This window comes from Eupeodes corollae, chromosome 1 (assembly GCF_945859685.1).
Source record: "Eupeodes corollae chromosome 1, idEupCoro1.1, whole genome shotgun sequence".
Lineage (NCBI taxonomy): Eukaryota > Metazoa > Arthropoda > Insecta > Diptera > Syrphidae > Eupeodes > Eupeodes corollae.
This window is the reverse complement of record NC_079147.1, coordinates 203617741-203631009: the sequence shown is the minus strand read 5'-3', so window position 1 is coordinate 203631009 and position 13269 is coordinate 203617741.

Genomic DNA, 13269 nt, shown 5'->3' with positions numbered 1-13269 from the left:
ACACGAAATACTTTTCTCTCGAACCGAACCAAGGTGCTTTTATCCGCTTTTGTCATAGTCCATGCTTCTACACCGTATAGCAGAACGGGGATGATAAGGGTCTTATATAGCAACACTTTGGTCCCTCGAGAGAGGACTTTACCACTCAATTGCTTTCTTAGTCCAAAGAAACAGCGGTTAGCAAGAGTTATTCTGCGTTTGATCTCAGCGCTGGTGTTGTTTTCTGCGTTTACAGAGGAGCCTAGGTAGACGAAGTCCTTGACTACCTCAAAGTTACGTCTGTCGATTGTGACGTTTTGACCAAAACGTCGGTATTGTATGTTCTTTCTAGACGACAGCATGTACTTTGTTTTGCCCTCATTAACCGTTAAACACATTTTTGCCGCCTCTGCATCAATACTCACAAAAGCCCCATTGACATCACGCTGAGTTGTTCCGAATATGTCAATGTGAGCTCTGCACTATTCTTTCAAGCACGATGTTAAAAAAATCACATGACAGCGCATCACCTTGTCTAAAACCTTTTTTGACATCAAAAGGTTCTGTTAAGTTGTTTCTAACTCTTATGGAGTAGCGTGAATGCTCCATGGTCATCCTGCACAAACGGACGAGTTTGGCAGGGATGCCAAAACTAGACATGGCTCTATACAGCTCGTCCCTGTAGATGCTGTAATATGCGGCCTTGAAATCGATAAAAAGATGGTGGGTGTCGATTGTTGTTCTTGGGTTTTTTCCAGGATCTGCCGTAATGTGAATATTTGATCAACTGTGGACTTTCCTGGTCTAAAACCACACTGATAAGGACATATCACGTTGTTGACGATGGCCTTTAGACGTTAATATATTACGGAAGAGAAGATTTTATATTCGATGTTAAGTAGTTAAGTTTCTCTATAGTTGGTGCAGTTTAGAGGGTCTCCTTTTTTCAGGATCGGGCAAACAATACTGAGGTTCCATTCATCGGGCATGCTTTCTTCCGACCATATCTTACAGATAAGTTGGTGCATGCTTCTAACCAACTTATCTCCAGCTGCTTTAAAGAGCTAGGCATTCAAGCCATCCGCTCCAGAAGCTTTATTAGACTTCAACTTAGATATGGCAATCTTTACTTCGTCTAAGTCGGGAGGACGGGATTGTTGGCTTTCGTCGTCTATATTGAATGGATCATCCTGCCTGACGGCGAAATTCAGTTCTTCGTCGCCGTTATACAGTCTGCAGAAATGGTCCTTATATATCCTCAGCATTGGCTGCGGTTCCGCTATGACGTTTCCACTTTCGTCTTTGCAGCCTTCAGTTCTAGGTTTATGTACCTGTGAATTTCGTTTCACTTGATCATAAAACTTTCGAACCTCATTCCTGCTTTTATACCTCTCAACATCTTCGACCGCACGCTTCTCATGACGTCTCTTTTTCCTTCTGAGAAGTCGGCGTTCCTCTCGCCTCTTCTGCTCATAGAGCTCATGAGCAGCTCTCGTCCTTTTATGCAGCGCCGCTTGGCGTGCCTGTTGTGTGGCTGCATTTGACTGCCGACATTCCTCATCAAACCAGGGGTTCCTTGTTGGTGGCTGTTTGAAACCAAGCACATAGGCGGCTTCTCTGATTGCATCTTGGCACTGTTGCCACTGGTTTTCGATACATTGTGTTGGCGGCAGAGAACTTCGAGAGAGGTTACTTGTAACTCGGTCGGAAAAGAATTTGACGATTTCTGGCGATTGTAGCCGTTCGACGTTATTCCTTCTCCCAGCATCTCCCTGTTTTGCTAGCTCCTCGGAAAGTTAATACATCCATAATGCTGGAAGCGTGTCTGGCGTCGATCGCAATATGGTCAATCTGGTTGACGGTAGATTGATCTGGAGAAGTCCAAGTTCATTTGTGGATGTTGAGGTGTGGAAAACGCGTACTGGCTACCATGACGTTTCGCCCCGCAGCAAAATCTATGAGCCTGAATCCATTGTCGGAAGTGTTGTCGTGCAGGCTGTTCTTTCCGATTATTCTACCAAAGATGTCTTCCCTTCTTAGCTTGGCATTAAAATTGCCCAGTACTATTTTAATATCGTAGCTAGGGCACGGCTCATATGTTTTGTCTAGGAGCTTGAAGAACATATCTTTGGTATTGTCGTCTTTCTCTTCTGTGGGGGCGTGCGCGCATATCAGGCAAATGTTGCCGAATTCAGCCTTGGTGCGTATGGTCATGAGGCGCTCATTGATGCACCTATAGCTCAAGACTTGTTGCCTAAGTCTGGCTACAATGACGAAGGCGCATCCAATAAGTTGGTTTTCGTGGTAGCAGTCACCATAGTAAATATCGCAGTTTTTCATCCTCTTTTTGCCCGGCCCATCCCATCGTATTTCCTGGATGGCGGTGATATCTGCTTTATAGCGGTCTAGGGCCTCCGCTAATTCTTCGGCTGCACGTGGTCTTTTAAGGGACCTAACATTCCACGTGCATATCCGAAGTTCGTTGTCCTTTATTCGTTTGCATTGGTTGTCAACAGTAAATCCGTCCGTATCCGAGGTTTGTTGGTGCTTTCAAACACCTTAGAAATCACTATAATTTGATTGCCACCTACTTTACCTTGTTGATCAATGTAAAGGGTTAACTATTAAATAGCCAAATAAATAATTTGGCTACTTTTTCAACAACTAAAAACCTCCAGAAAATACTTTTAAGATTTGGTAAAAATAATTTTATTGCTGGAATGTCTTGAGAACACATATAAAGATATTGATTTCAAAATTATTCCATTTCAAATACTGAGGATTGCATATTTTTTTTTAAGAATAATTCTGTGTTAGGTTTTTAGCCCAATACCATATCACCCAAAACAATTTTGTTAACATTTTGTTGTTGTACGATTTGGGCAATATTACCGAAGCACCGGCGTTGAAACTGTTTCATATTTTATAGAAATTCCAAATAAGTAAGTAGCATTTGGATTTGGTTTAATAGCCCAATAAAATAACGCCAATATACTAAAAATGTCATCAAGTTTCTTTAAATCCAGATTCTTGAAATGCAGAAACACTTTTCATATAGGTACACTTAACTTAGCACCTATCACAAGCAGCAATTTGGACACTTGTATTAAAGTTTATTTGGGTGTTTTAACTTTTGTTTTTAATTTTTTGGCTATTTTTTTTATTTTTTGGGCTATGTGACTAATTACGTAACGTAACAAATAATTTAAATACATTTTTTAAAAACAAATAACTATTAACGATTCTACCGAAAATTGGTTTTGTTTTAGATAATTTAAGAAAAAAAAGACAAAAATATTAACGTCGTCGGACTAATTATTTGACTGTTCAAACATTAGCTCCATATAAACATAGGCTAACGTTTTTATATGAACTTTTTTTTAAATACAAAATTTACAAAAATACTACTAAATTGCTTAAGCATCTCTAACATCTCATTAAAAGAAATCCTTAAATTTAATTTGGCTTATTTAATTTATCTAAGTTCTAATACGGACAATGTGTTTTTAAATAAGCCACATTGTCAGTAACAATATTAATTTGCAAGAAAGTGTTTAAGGGCACCAATCGAAAGGTATCAGTATATGGATTACGTCCCGGCCTCTCTTTTTAATGTCAGTTTTATCGAGATTTTCAAATTCACTTCCAAAATTCATAATAATTACTACTATTTAAGCTATCAAAATAAAGAACCAACGAAAAAATTCTCTACGTCCTGACTTTTCGTGATTTTTCGTAATACTTCTTTAAAAAAAGAAGGAAAACCAAGCAAAGCCAATCCTAAGCTCCATATAAAAAATGTCGTAACATAAAAATTGCCGTTCACTCAAGTTGATATGATGGCACTTGAAATTATGGTAATAGCTTATTATATCAATCTCATCGGGAGACAAGGAACAATTCCGAGGGTTCATTTCATGCTCAAGTAGGATTCGGCTAAAGGCCTCAAATACATGTTGTATTATATACGGTACCGACGTATGAGCTACCATCGGGGAATGCGTGCCATCAAATAGCCCATTAGTTATTTTTTATAGCTTGTTTGCAGATATATGTTAGCTCTAATCTGGAGTATTTCAATCACCATCGCCAAAATAAGCTAATTTCCCTATATTGATATTTCACAAGTCATTGACTTAATTCTCATACTACATATATAACTTTATTCTGAATATCTCGAGTCTGCAGACATTAAAGGACTTCTTACTGTACACCAAACCAATACCTTTGTATATAGCTACTTTGAATTTGTTTTTCTAATTCGTTTGGCATTTGCCTGTGATGGAATTGTTCATTCGTATGCAAACATAAAAATGCAAATAAAATACCATATTATTGGAGTAAAATAACAATAAAATAACAATTTTTGGCAAGCAAATTTCAATTTTCTTCAATATCTCTCCTACCCTTCCCATCATATTGAAATTCTTAATAAACCAGCCTGTCTAAAGGTACATCTACATTATTTGTTATAAAAGGAAAGCGCGTACTGTATATTTTAGGAAATGCTCCCCCAAAGTGTAGAACACTTTTGAAATGTTTCGATAAATCTGAATGAATTGTTTTAATATTTGCTACCAATTTTGAAAATATTCCAAGCACATCGTTTTATCATTTTTCTGAAGTGAATAAATAGGATGTTTTCCCGATAGGCAAATAAATAGAATAGATGATAGTGGGTATCTATGAGTCCTCTGTCGGTTGAATTCAAAAGGGAAACGCAGAGAAATAAATATATAAATGTAGGTACACAAATATGTAGGTATGTAAATAGATACTTGTAGGTAGAGGTTCAAAGAGTATTTCAATGCGAGTATTGTTTTTGAAATGAAAATTGTTGTGTTGTGAACGTAATGAAAACCTGTGGCATTCGATATCCGTCTTGTCAGTGGAACTCGGCCCAGCCGAGTGCGGTGATGAGGACAGAGCAGGAAGATTACAGACATCATAGAAATAAAAAAAAATATCTCGTTCACCTATTGCGCTGAGTATCAAACATTGGAATATAAAATATATTTGCATTCTCATTCATATAATATGTAAACGCAAAGCCTTTTCATAAAATGTGGCTAACATTTTTTATATACTACCGTACATATTTGTTTCTATACATTTAAGTGAATCTGAAATATTGTAATCCCAAATATGTGAATATTTAAAACAAGTGTATACTTTACTTATACGAAAAATCAACACTTATGAATAAAATAATAAGCTGATCACTTATTCCTTCTATTTTTCTATGCAACTAAACCTTTCAAACCCTCTGACAGATAATTCAAACTAGTTAGCGTATATCCACATTTATGGCTTTGGTGCAATGTTTACGATTTTGACGTATCATATTTTAGTGAGAGAACAGCTTACTCAATTATTTTGTATTCCTGAAACCATTATTCAATTTATTTTGAAATATAAAATTTGAGCCCTACAAATTGGGATTGCAAATCCAGGGTAATCCATTTTTGCAAAAGTAAACATTGATAAGTAAACGTAAATAAAAGACATATAAAATATTTGTCTAAATTATATTTCTTTTTGTGTGTGAAAAACTACATCATTTAAATAACCACCGCTCAAATTGTTGCAAGCACCGATTGTTTTGAGTTAATTTGCGACCGGTATCTTAGCCATAACTTGACGAATGTTGCTTTTTAAATTCTAAATATTAGATATTAAATCTAGTAAAGCATTCCACATTCGTGTAGTACGACTAAAAAAAGAATCTCTGTACTTTACAGTACGACCGAAATTGGGCTCAAGGGTAAACTGATGTGCATTCAATTGTTTGACGGGACGAATGCAACTGCTTATGGAAGGAGCAATGACAGACATGAAACCTTACGACGCGACGACGGTGCTTGAGAGATGGAGAAGTTTTAGTTAGACCACCGTCATATATCATTTTTAGAGCTCTCTTCTGAATTCTGTCCAAGGGACTCAAGTACGTTATAGGAGCACCTGTCCAAATATGGGAATTGTACTCAGGTTTTGGATGAATAAAGTCTTTATAAATAATTTCCACGTCAGAAGGGGTAAAAATTTTCCATGGTCGAAGAAAACCTTAATAATTAGCAGCATTTTTGTCAATGTCAAATATGTAATCACCGCACAACAAGTGGTTTGTAATGCACATACATAGGACTGATAGCTGTTCAGTCTCCTCGATGCAAGTGCTACTCATGGACAGTGGCATTGGGGGAGGGTTACAGCTTTGAGTTTTCGAAGCATTAAATTATTCACCGTACCCGTGGCGTGGTGGTTAGTGTATACGGCTGTCACGCTGCCTCTGGCGAGGAATCGACAAATCCTTCAAGAGTAATTCCTGTCATGCAAAGTGCTTTCTCAGACAGGCTTTTCGCATTCTGAATAAAACTGTAGGTCCCCTCCATCCGTGACAACTTATATACAGGAATGGTTGAGAGTTGTAGGTCACTAGGCCCCAGTTCTCAATGACTTTTGCCCACTTAATTTAATTTATCTTTGAATTCTACACGTTTTTTGATTCCCCATTGTACAATGCTGTCAAGATCAGAATTTAATGAGCGTATTATACGCTGCCGTTGGTAGTCCACATCCGAAGAACAAGGATGAGAATCTAAAAACGAAATATACGTCCTTCGCCTAGCCCCACAAAAAACACGCAAGCGGTGTCAAATCGTATGATCTTGGTGGCCAATTGACATCGCCACAACTAGAAATTACGCGGCCAAGAAATATCTCTTGCTACAGTTGTGTGCCATGTGGCACCGACTTGTTGAAACCACACATTCTCCAAGTTGTATTCTTTAATAGCAGGCAAATAAAAAGTCGGTTATCATACAACATAACGCTCCGAATTAACGGTGGCAGTCGTTCCATCGTCGTTTTCGAAGAAGTAAGGTCCAATCACCCCTCCGGACCAAAGAGCGCAACAAAACAGTGACATTTACTTGATGTAATGGCATCTCTTTAATTACTTGAGGCTTCTCAGAACCCCAAATACCACAATTTTTGTTTATTAACATACCTACCGAGTCAAAAATGTGCTTCGTCGCTGAAGAACATTTTTTTCGATATATCACTGTCCACCGCATGTTGTTCAAGCACCCATTCCACGTATTTAAGAAGTTGTGATTGATCAGCTGGCTTCAGTTAATGTGCAAGCTGGGCTTTGTATGGATTTAGATGCAGATCCAAATGCAAAAAACGCCATAACATGCCGCAAGGCAGTCCTAATTCCTGAGAACGACGAGGAATCAACACATTGGAGTCTTCGGCAACACTTTCACTTACAGCTGTGAACGTTCGATTCAATACTCCTAATGAGGTCCTATATTTTAACATATATTTTTGCATCTCTGTAAAACGTCCAATTTAAATTTGATTCAATTTAATAGTTCATTGCTAAATTAAAATTAAAACATACTTTGCTGTCTGAATTTTATTATACATTAAAACTAATCTTTTATTTTACACATATACAAAGATGACTATACTCAAATCTTTTATACTCCTTTTTGAAACGTTCTTTTTAATTAACTCAAAAATAACCTTCAAGCTTATAGATAAACATCAAAAATAAGATAGTTTATAAAAACTTGCGCAACAAGTAAATCATTAAGATTTTATTAGGTTCTTGATTTTCAGAATGCTCAAACTTTTTTATCTCTCTACAAACTGGAGCTTATTCAATATTCCACAAGGAATTGGAAATAAAATTTAAGTTTAAAAAAAGTTAAGGAAAAAAAACAACCCCAATAACTTCTTTTATTGAAAATTTACACAAATGATCGGTATAGTCATTGTTAAAAATTAATTGTTTCGTTTCCTTTTTGTCAGTATGACCTCTTCATTTAGTGAAACTTTCTTTTTATTGACTGAAAAAACATCAAACTATCTTGAAGAAAATAAAAATAAAAGTTTTCAATGACACAAAAGTTCTTTTAATTTAACACCCCAGTCATAAAGAAGCTCCATCTGGATTTTTTTTAAATTTATTTATGTGACTTTACTTTTTCGTAAAGACGTGCTAGTTACACAACTTTTTCAATATTTATTGTTAGTTAAAAACTTCAAATTCAGTTCATTTGCTATATGAGAACCCGAACAGCACCATTTTTAGGTTGGTTTTGGTAAAAACATTAAAGAATTTCACTTGGAAAACAAAAACAAACAAACAAAATTAAATCTGTCATAGGGTTCTGCCATATCCATCGTCATTGTGAGTGAATCATATCTACATACCCACCTTTTTATTTATTTTTTAAGGACACTCTATATAATCCTTTCGCCCATAAGCCATTCATCTAAAAATATGACAGCTCGTTCATCGTAACCTGTTGTTGAAATTTATCCACCATCACTGCCACATGTTGCTATATTCCTATATCATATAAATTCCAGCGTTATGTAACTCTCTTAGGTAGTTATATTTCATTGTTTTTATTTGGCGTTTTCAAGTAGCGAATTTGGGTCGCTTCTCGACTTATTTTCTCCTGGAAAATAGCCAGGGGTGACGTAAGTCCTAAAGGCATAATAAAAGTAAAGGAAGTTACAAAAAAAAAACAAGTTTCTGAAGTGCAAAACGGTGGAACCTAAATACACTCAGACAGAATCGCTTTTGCCTGTCAAATGAAAGAAGATAGCCCAAGGACGAGTATACGAGTTATACCTATGTATAGGTATGTAATAAAAGTACGGGTATTAAAGGAAGAAAACGGTTTGTTTTTATTTTCTTCATCTTTATGCTCCTAATAGCACTTGTCTCTGTTCAAGACAATATCCTCCTACCACAATCATTGCGGCACATAAGCAAAACTATTTCTTAGGATTATATTTTTTTCTTAATATTGAGCTGTTGTTGTTGTTGTTTTTGTTATTTTTCATTCTTGATTGCCGCTGCAAAAGAACACAACAAATGTCAAAGCCAAAGATAGATAAAAGGAAGATAAGAGAAAGAAACTTTTCCTTAACCCGACAACAAATCGTTTTATGTTTCCATTCATTTTTGCTTTTAGCTGAACTGATTCAAATACATAGTACAACAAAAATAAAATAAAAGAAAAGAAAATAAAAAACGGACAAAAGCAAGTGGAACATAAAATTAAGACTGCAATACTCCTTAGCGATGAGAAAGTAGAGACTTCGACTATTAATGACATGCAAAAGCTCCATTATGTAGGACATTAAGATTTTTTCTCCCAACTATTATGCGCTATATCTTTTATTACCAACTTGTGGTTGTGTCATCTCATTCCTTATGCTTTTTTCGACTTGCTTTTCTTCTTCTTTTTTTCTGTGTTGGTATCTTTCATTGCTTCCAACTCATTATACCTACCTCACTTCACCAACTCACCGAAAAAGGGAAACCAGATGCTTTTCGAATCGTTGAAGTACGTTGCTGCACGAAAAGAAGTTAAAACGACAAAATCCGATTAGGAAATCGAGAGCAAAGAAAAATGTTTAAAAATTAGGGAAAAACGGAAAGGAAAAATTTCAAAACTACCAAGATCCAACAGACTAAGGAACGAGAATGAAAAATGGACCAACTTGCCTTAACACATTTTAAGTGGTATCTAGTATACCTATATTCCGCCACCGACAACGCGTGTTTTCTTCAAACCGACACGTTACCGCCCGTCGAACGCCATGCCGCGCCACGCCGCAACAGCCGACCGCAAACGCCTGACGCTTTTTCCGAACACTACACCAACATCAGCACCAGGACTTAAACCTGAGCAAAGAGATTTAAATGTAGATTTCGGGTTCCAATTTCGGTAAAAGTTTAACCTCTATAAACCCTGCACCCATCAATCAAAGGGGTATCACCATCTGCGGATAGAAGATACAAGGATATTTTTGTCTGTGACTGTTAAATTTATAATGAGGTTCTTCTGCAAATATTCCCCACGGCACATAAGTAGATAGGTATAGCCGTATAGGTATAGCAGCAGAGGGAAGAGGAAGAGGGGGAAAGCTATAAAAACCGCATATATAAATTGCATGCCTCTGTGGTTGCGGAGCAGTTGGGTTTTTGCGTTAACTACTGAGTTTTTGGATAGGTTAGGTACATAGCTCACACACATATCGCTAAACGTACTTCGTAGATGTGTGTTCACAGAGCTTAGTCCTTGAACTGGATAATCATTTGGAGGCATAAGATTTATGTTTTTTTACGGCTTAGAACAATTTTGTGTTAGAAATACCAACGAACCTCCAGCATAGGTAAATCCAGTATCTATATATGTGAGATTTTTGCACTAAAAGAGAAATTATAGGCTTGTTCTTTGTGGGCAATTCGAGTTGACTAAGCGCAACAGAAACAAATGTGAAATAACACCACTGAAGTGTAATTAAATGACAAACAACATGAGCTTCCCTCATTCATATACGAGGTATATATCTATGAGGTATAGGTATCTTATAAGTTCTTTTTAGACGTTGTGATTATTAGGTCATAGGTTAGGCATCCGAAAAAGGTATAAGGTACTATCGCACCTACAAAGGTAATCCTGTCCAAGGGGAAAGAAAGAAAGAAACTTGTGTGTACATACACTAAAAGGCCTTGAGGTTGCCTTTTGTCTATAAGCATTTAACATCTATTAAATGGAACTATGTTTTTAAATAGACCTAAAATCGATGTTTAGAATTCTCTTTCTTCTTAAATCCTTAAATACACCTTAGTTATAGCTTTTTTGCCTACCTGAGCTCAAATGTTCAGGGAATTTCTTCATTACTTTGCTGTCTTAATTCATAACCATGAAATATAAAAACTATGTTTGCAATTTGTGCACCTCTCTACTTAAATATATCTAGATTCCAATTCCAATCTTCTGAAACTAATGACTTCACTACAGAATTCGACTGATGATATAATGCAAACACGAACAAAGAATTAAAAATTGACAGTGTTACTAATTTAAAGATTGATATGTATGCACAACAGAATGGTTTACTTATGTGAATGTCTCATAGGAATCAAAAGCTCCTGAAATCTCTGAAAACCTAATTTGAAGCGTTTTGAATGGTATTATATACTTAATTTAGTATTACAAGTACATATTTCCAAAACACTATCTCGCTAAAATATGCTTCACTTTTAACTTTCAACAAATTGTTATGTCCTTTAATGCCACTTCTAGAATTTATTTTGTGGGGTTTTGTTGAGAAGTTTAATTTTTCTTTAAAATTTTATTATTCATGGAAATGCAGGTTGACAATGTCAGAACTGTTAGGATTATCAAATTTATCCGTACTTGAGAATGACCCTTGTATGATCAAAATATTGATTTATCATAGAACTGTTATTTGTCCGGATTTCTCTTTTTCTTTTTTCCCTCTGTGGAAAACAGAGTATGAACTTATCTAATGCCATTTAAGAACCAGATGCGTTTTTTTTCTATCCTGAGGTGGAACGTCTTTTGCTGATGTACGAAGTCGCATTTTAGGAAAACACGAAGAATATGCCTAAAATTGTTTTATGTCAATAACCAAAAACTAGGAAAACATTTTTTTATGTTAAAATCGGAACATTTTATAAATAATATTTATTTCATAATAATTTTGTTTCACTTAAAATTAAATCTTTTTTGAAGAAGCTCGATGAAACTGGTCAGTCAAAAACGATAATAGTAAGGTTTTAAGATTTAATCTTAATAGGATTTTTTTTTGAAAAATCAAAGTTTTCTAATGGATGCAGTTCTTCTAGAAGAATGTTATGTGGGGGGAATCAGTTGAGCCATGTGTACTTAATCTTTAAGAACATTATTTAATACATTTTTAAATGTAAGGATCTTAATGGCTAACATAATAGTATTTCAAGTATTATTGGACAAAAGAAAACTCAAACTGTTATTTTAGAACATCACACGAATTATTTTAATAAAATTGAATTTTGACAAGTTAGACTGTGAATCTTTTTACGACATGATTATATAATGCACTTTAAGATTATTTATTAAAAAATGAAGTTAATTAATAATGTTTAGTACCTCAAAAAAGCGATTTTCAAATTCTCTCTTCATAAACTCTAATAAAACAGCCAGTTGAATTCCTTCCCTCAAAGAATTCAACCGGATTACCCGTTGCTCTAGGAATGCCCATCAGTTTACCCTTGAGCCCAATTTCGGGCGTACTGTAAAGTACAGAGATTCTTTCTGTAATCGCACTACACGAATGTGGAATGCTGTACTAGACTCAATATTTCCCACTCATTACAATGTACAAATATAAAAAATCAATGCGCATTGAAATCTCCTTTCTAATCCTATTCTTCCTTATTAATTGCTCACATTGTGTTTAATTATTATAAGGGTACCCAATCCATATGCCGTTGCGTGCGCACATGATATATGAAAACAAATATTTTTTAATTTAAATTAAAATAGAATTGTTGGTATTCTTTCGCAAATAAAAATGTGTTTCTTCGTTTTGTACTCTTTTTTCAGTCCTCCTTTACTTACTTACTTACTTACTTACTTAAGGTGGCGCTACAGTCCTGTGTGAACTAAGGCCTCACCCAACAAACTTCTCCATCTAAATCGGTCCCTAGCTGGATGTCACTAGTTTCGCGCTCCAATTTGGGTGAGGTCACCTTCAACTTGTGCGCGCCACCTGATCCGCGATCTTTCTCTACTGCGCTGTCCTGTGGGTGTGGATTCGAATGACTTTCCGGGCGGAGCATTGGTTTACATGCGCTCTACGTGACCAAGCCATCTTAGTCGTTGGACTTTTACCCTTCTGGCTAAGTCTACGTCGCTGTACAACCCGTACAGCTCGTCGTTCCATCTTCTCTTCCACTCCCCTTTGATGCATACGGGACCATAGATCACACGAAATACTTTTCTCTCGAACCGAACCAAGGTGCTTTTATCCGCTTTTGTCATAGTCTATGCTTCTACACCGTATAGCAGAACGGGGATGATAAGGGTCTTATATAGCAACACTTTGGTCCCTCGAGAGAGGACTTTACCACTCAATTGCTTTCTTAGTCCAAAAAAACAGCTGTTAGCAAGAGTTATTCTGCGTTTGATCTCAGCGCTGGTGTTGTCTTCTGCGTTTACAGCGGAGCCTAGGTAGACGAAGTCCTTGACTACCTCAAAGTTACGTCTGTCGATGGTGATGTTTTGACCAAGACGTTGGTGTTGTATGTCTTTTCTTGACGACATCATGTCAGTCCTTCTTTGCTTGAGAAATTTTGGGTTTTTGAAACTTGAGTACTAATTTTATTTAAACATAAATGGCTACCCTTTTCTATCATATACAAACTTGTGTTTGCAAAATTGTCTGTTTCACAAAAATTTAATTGAT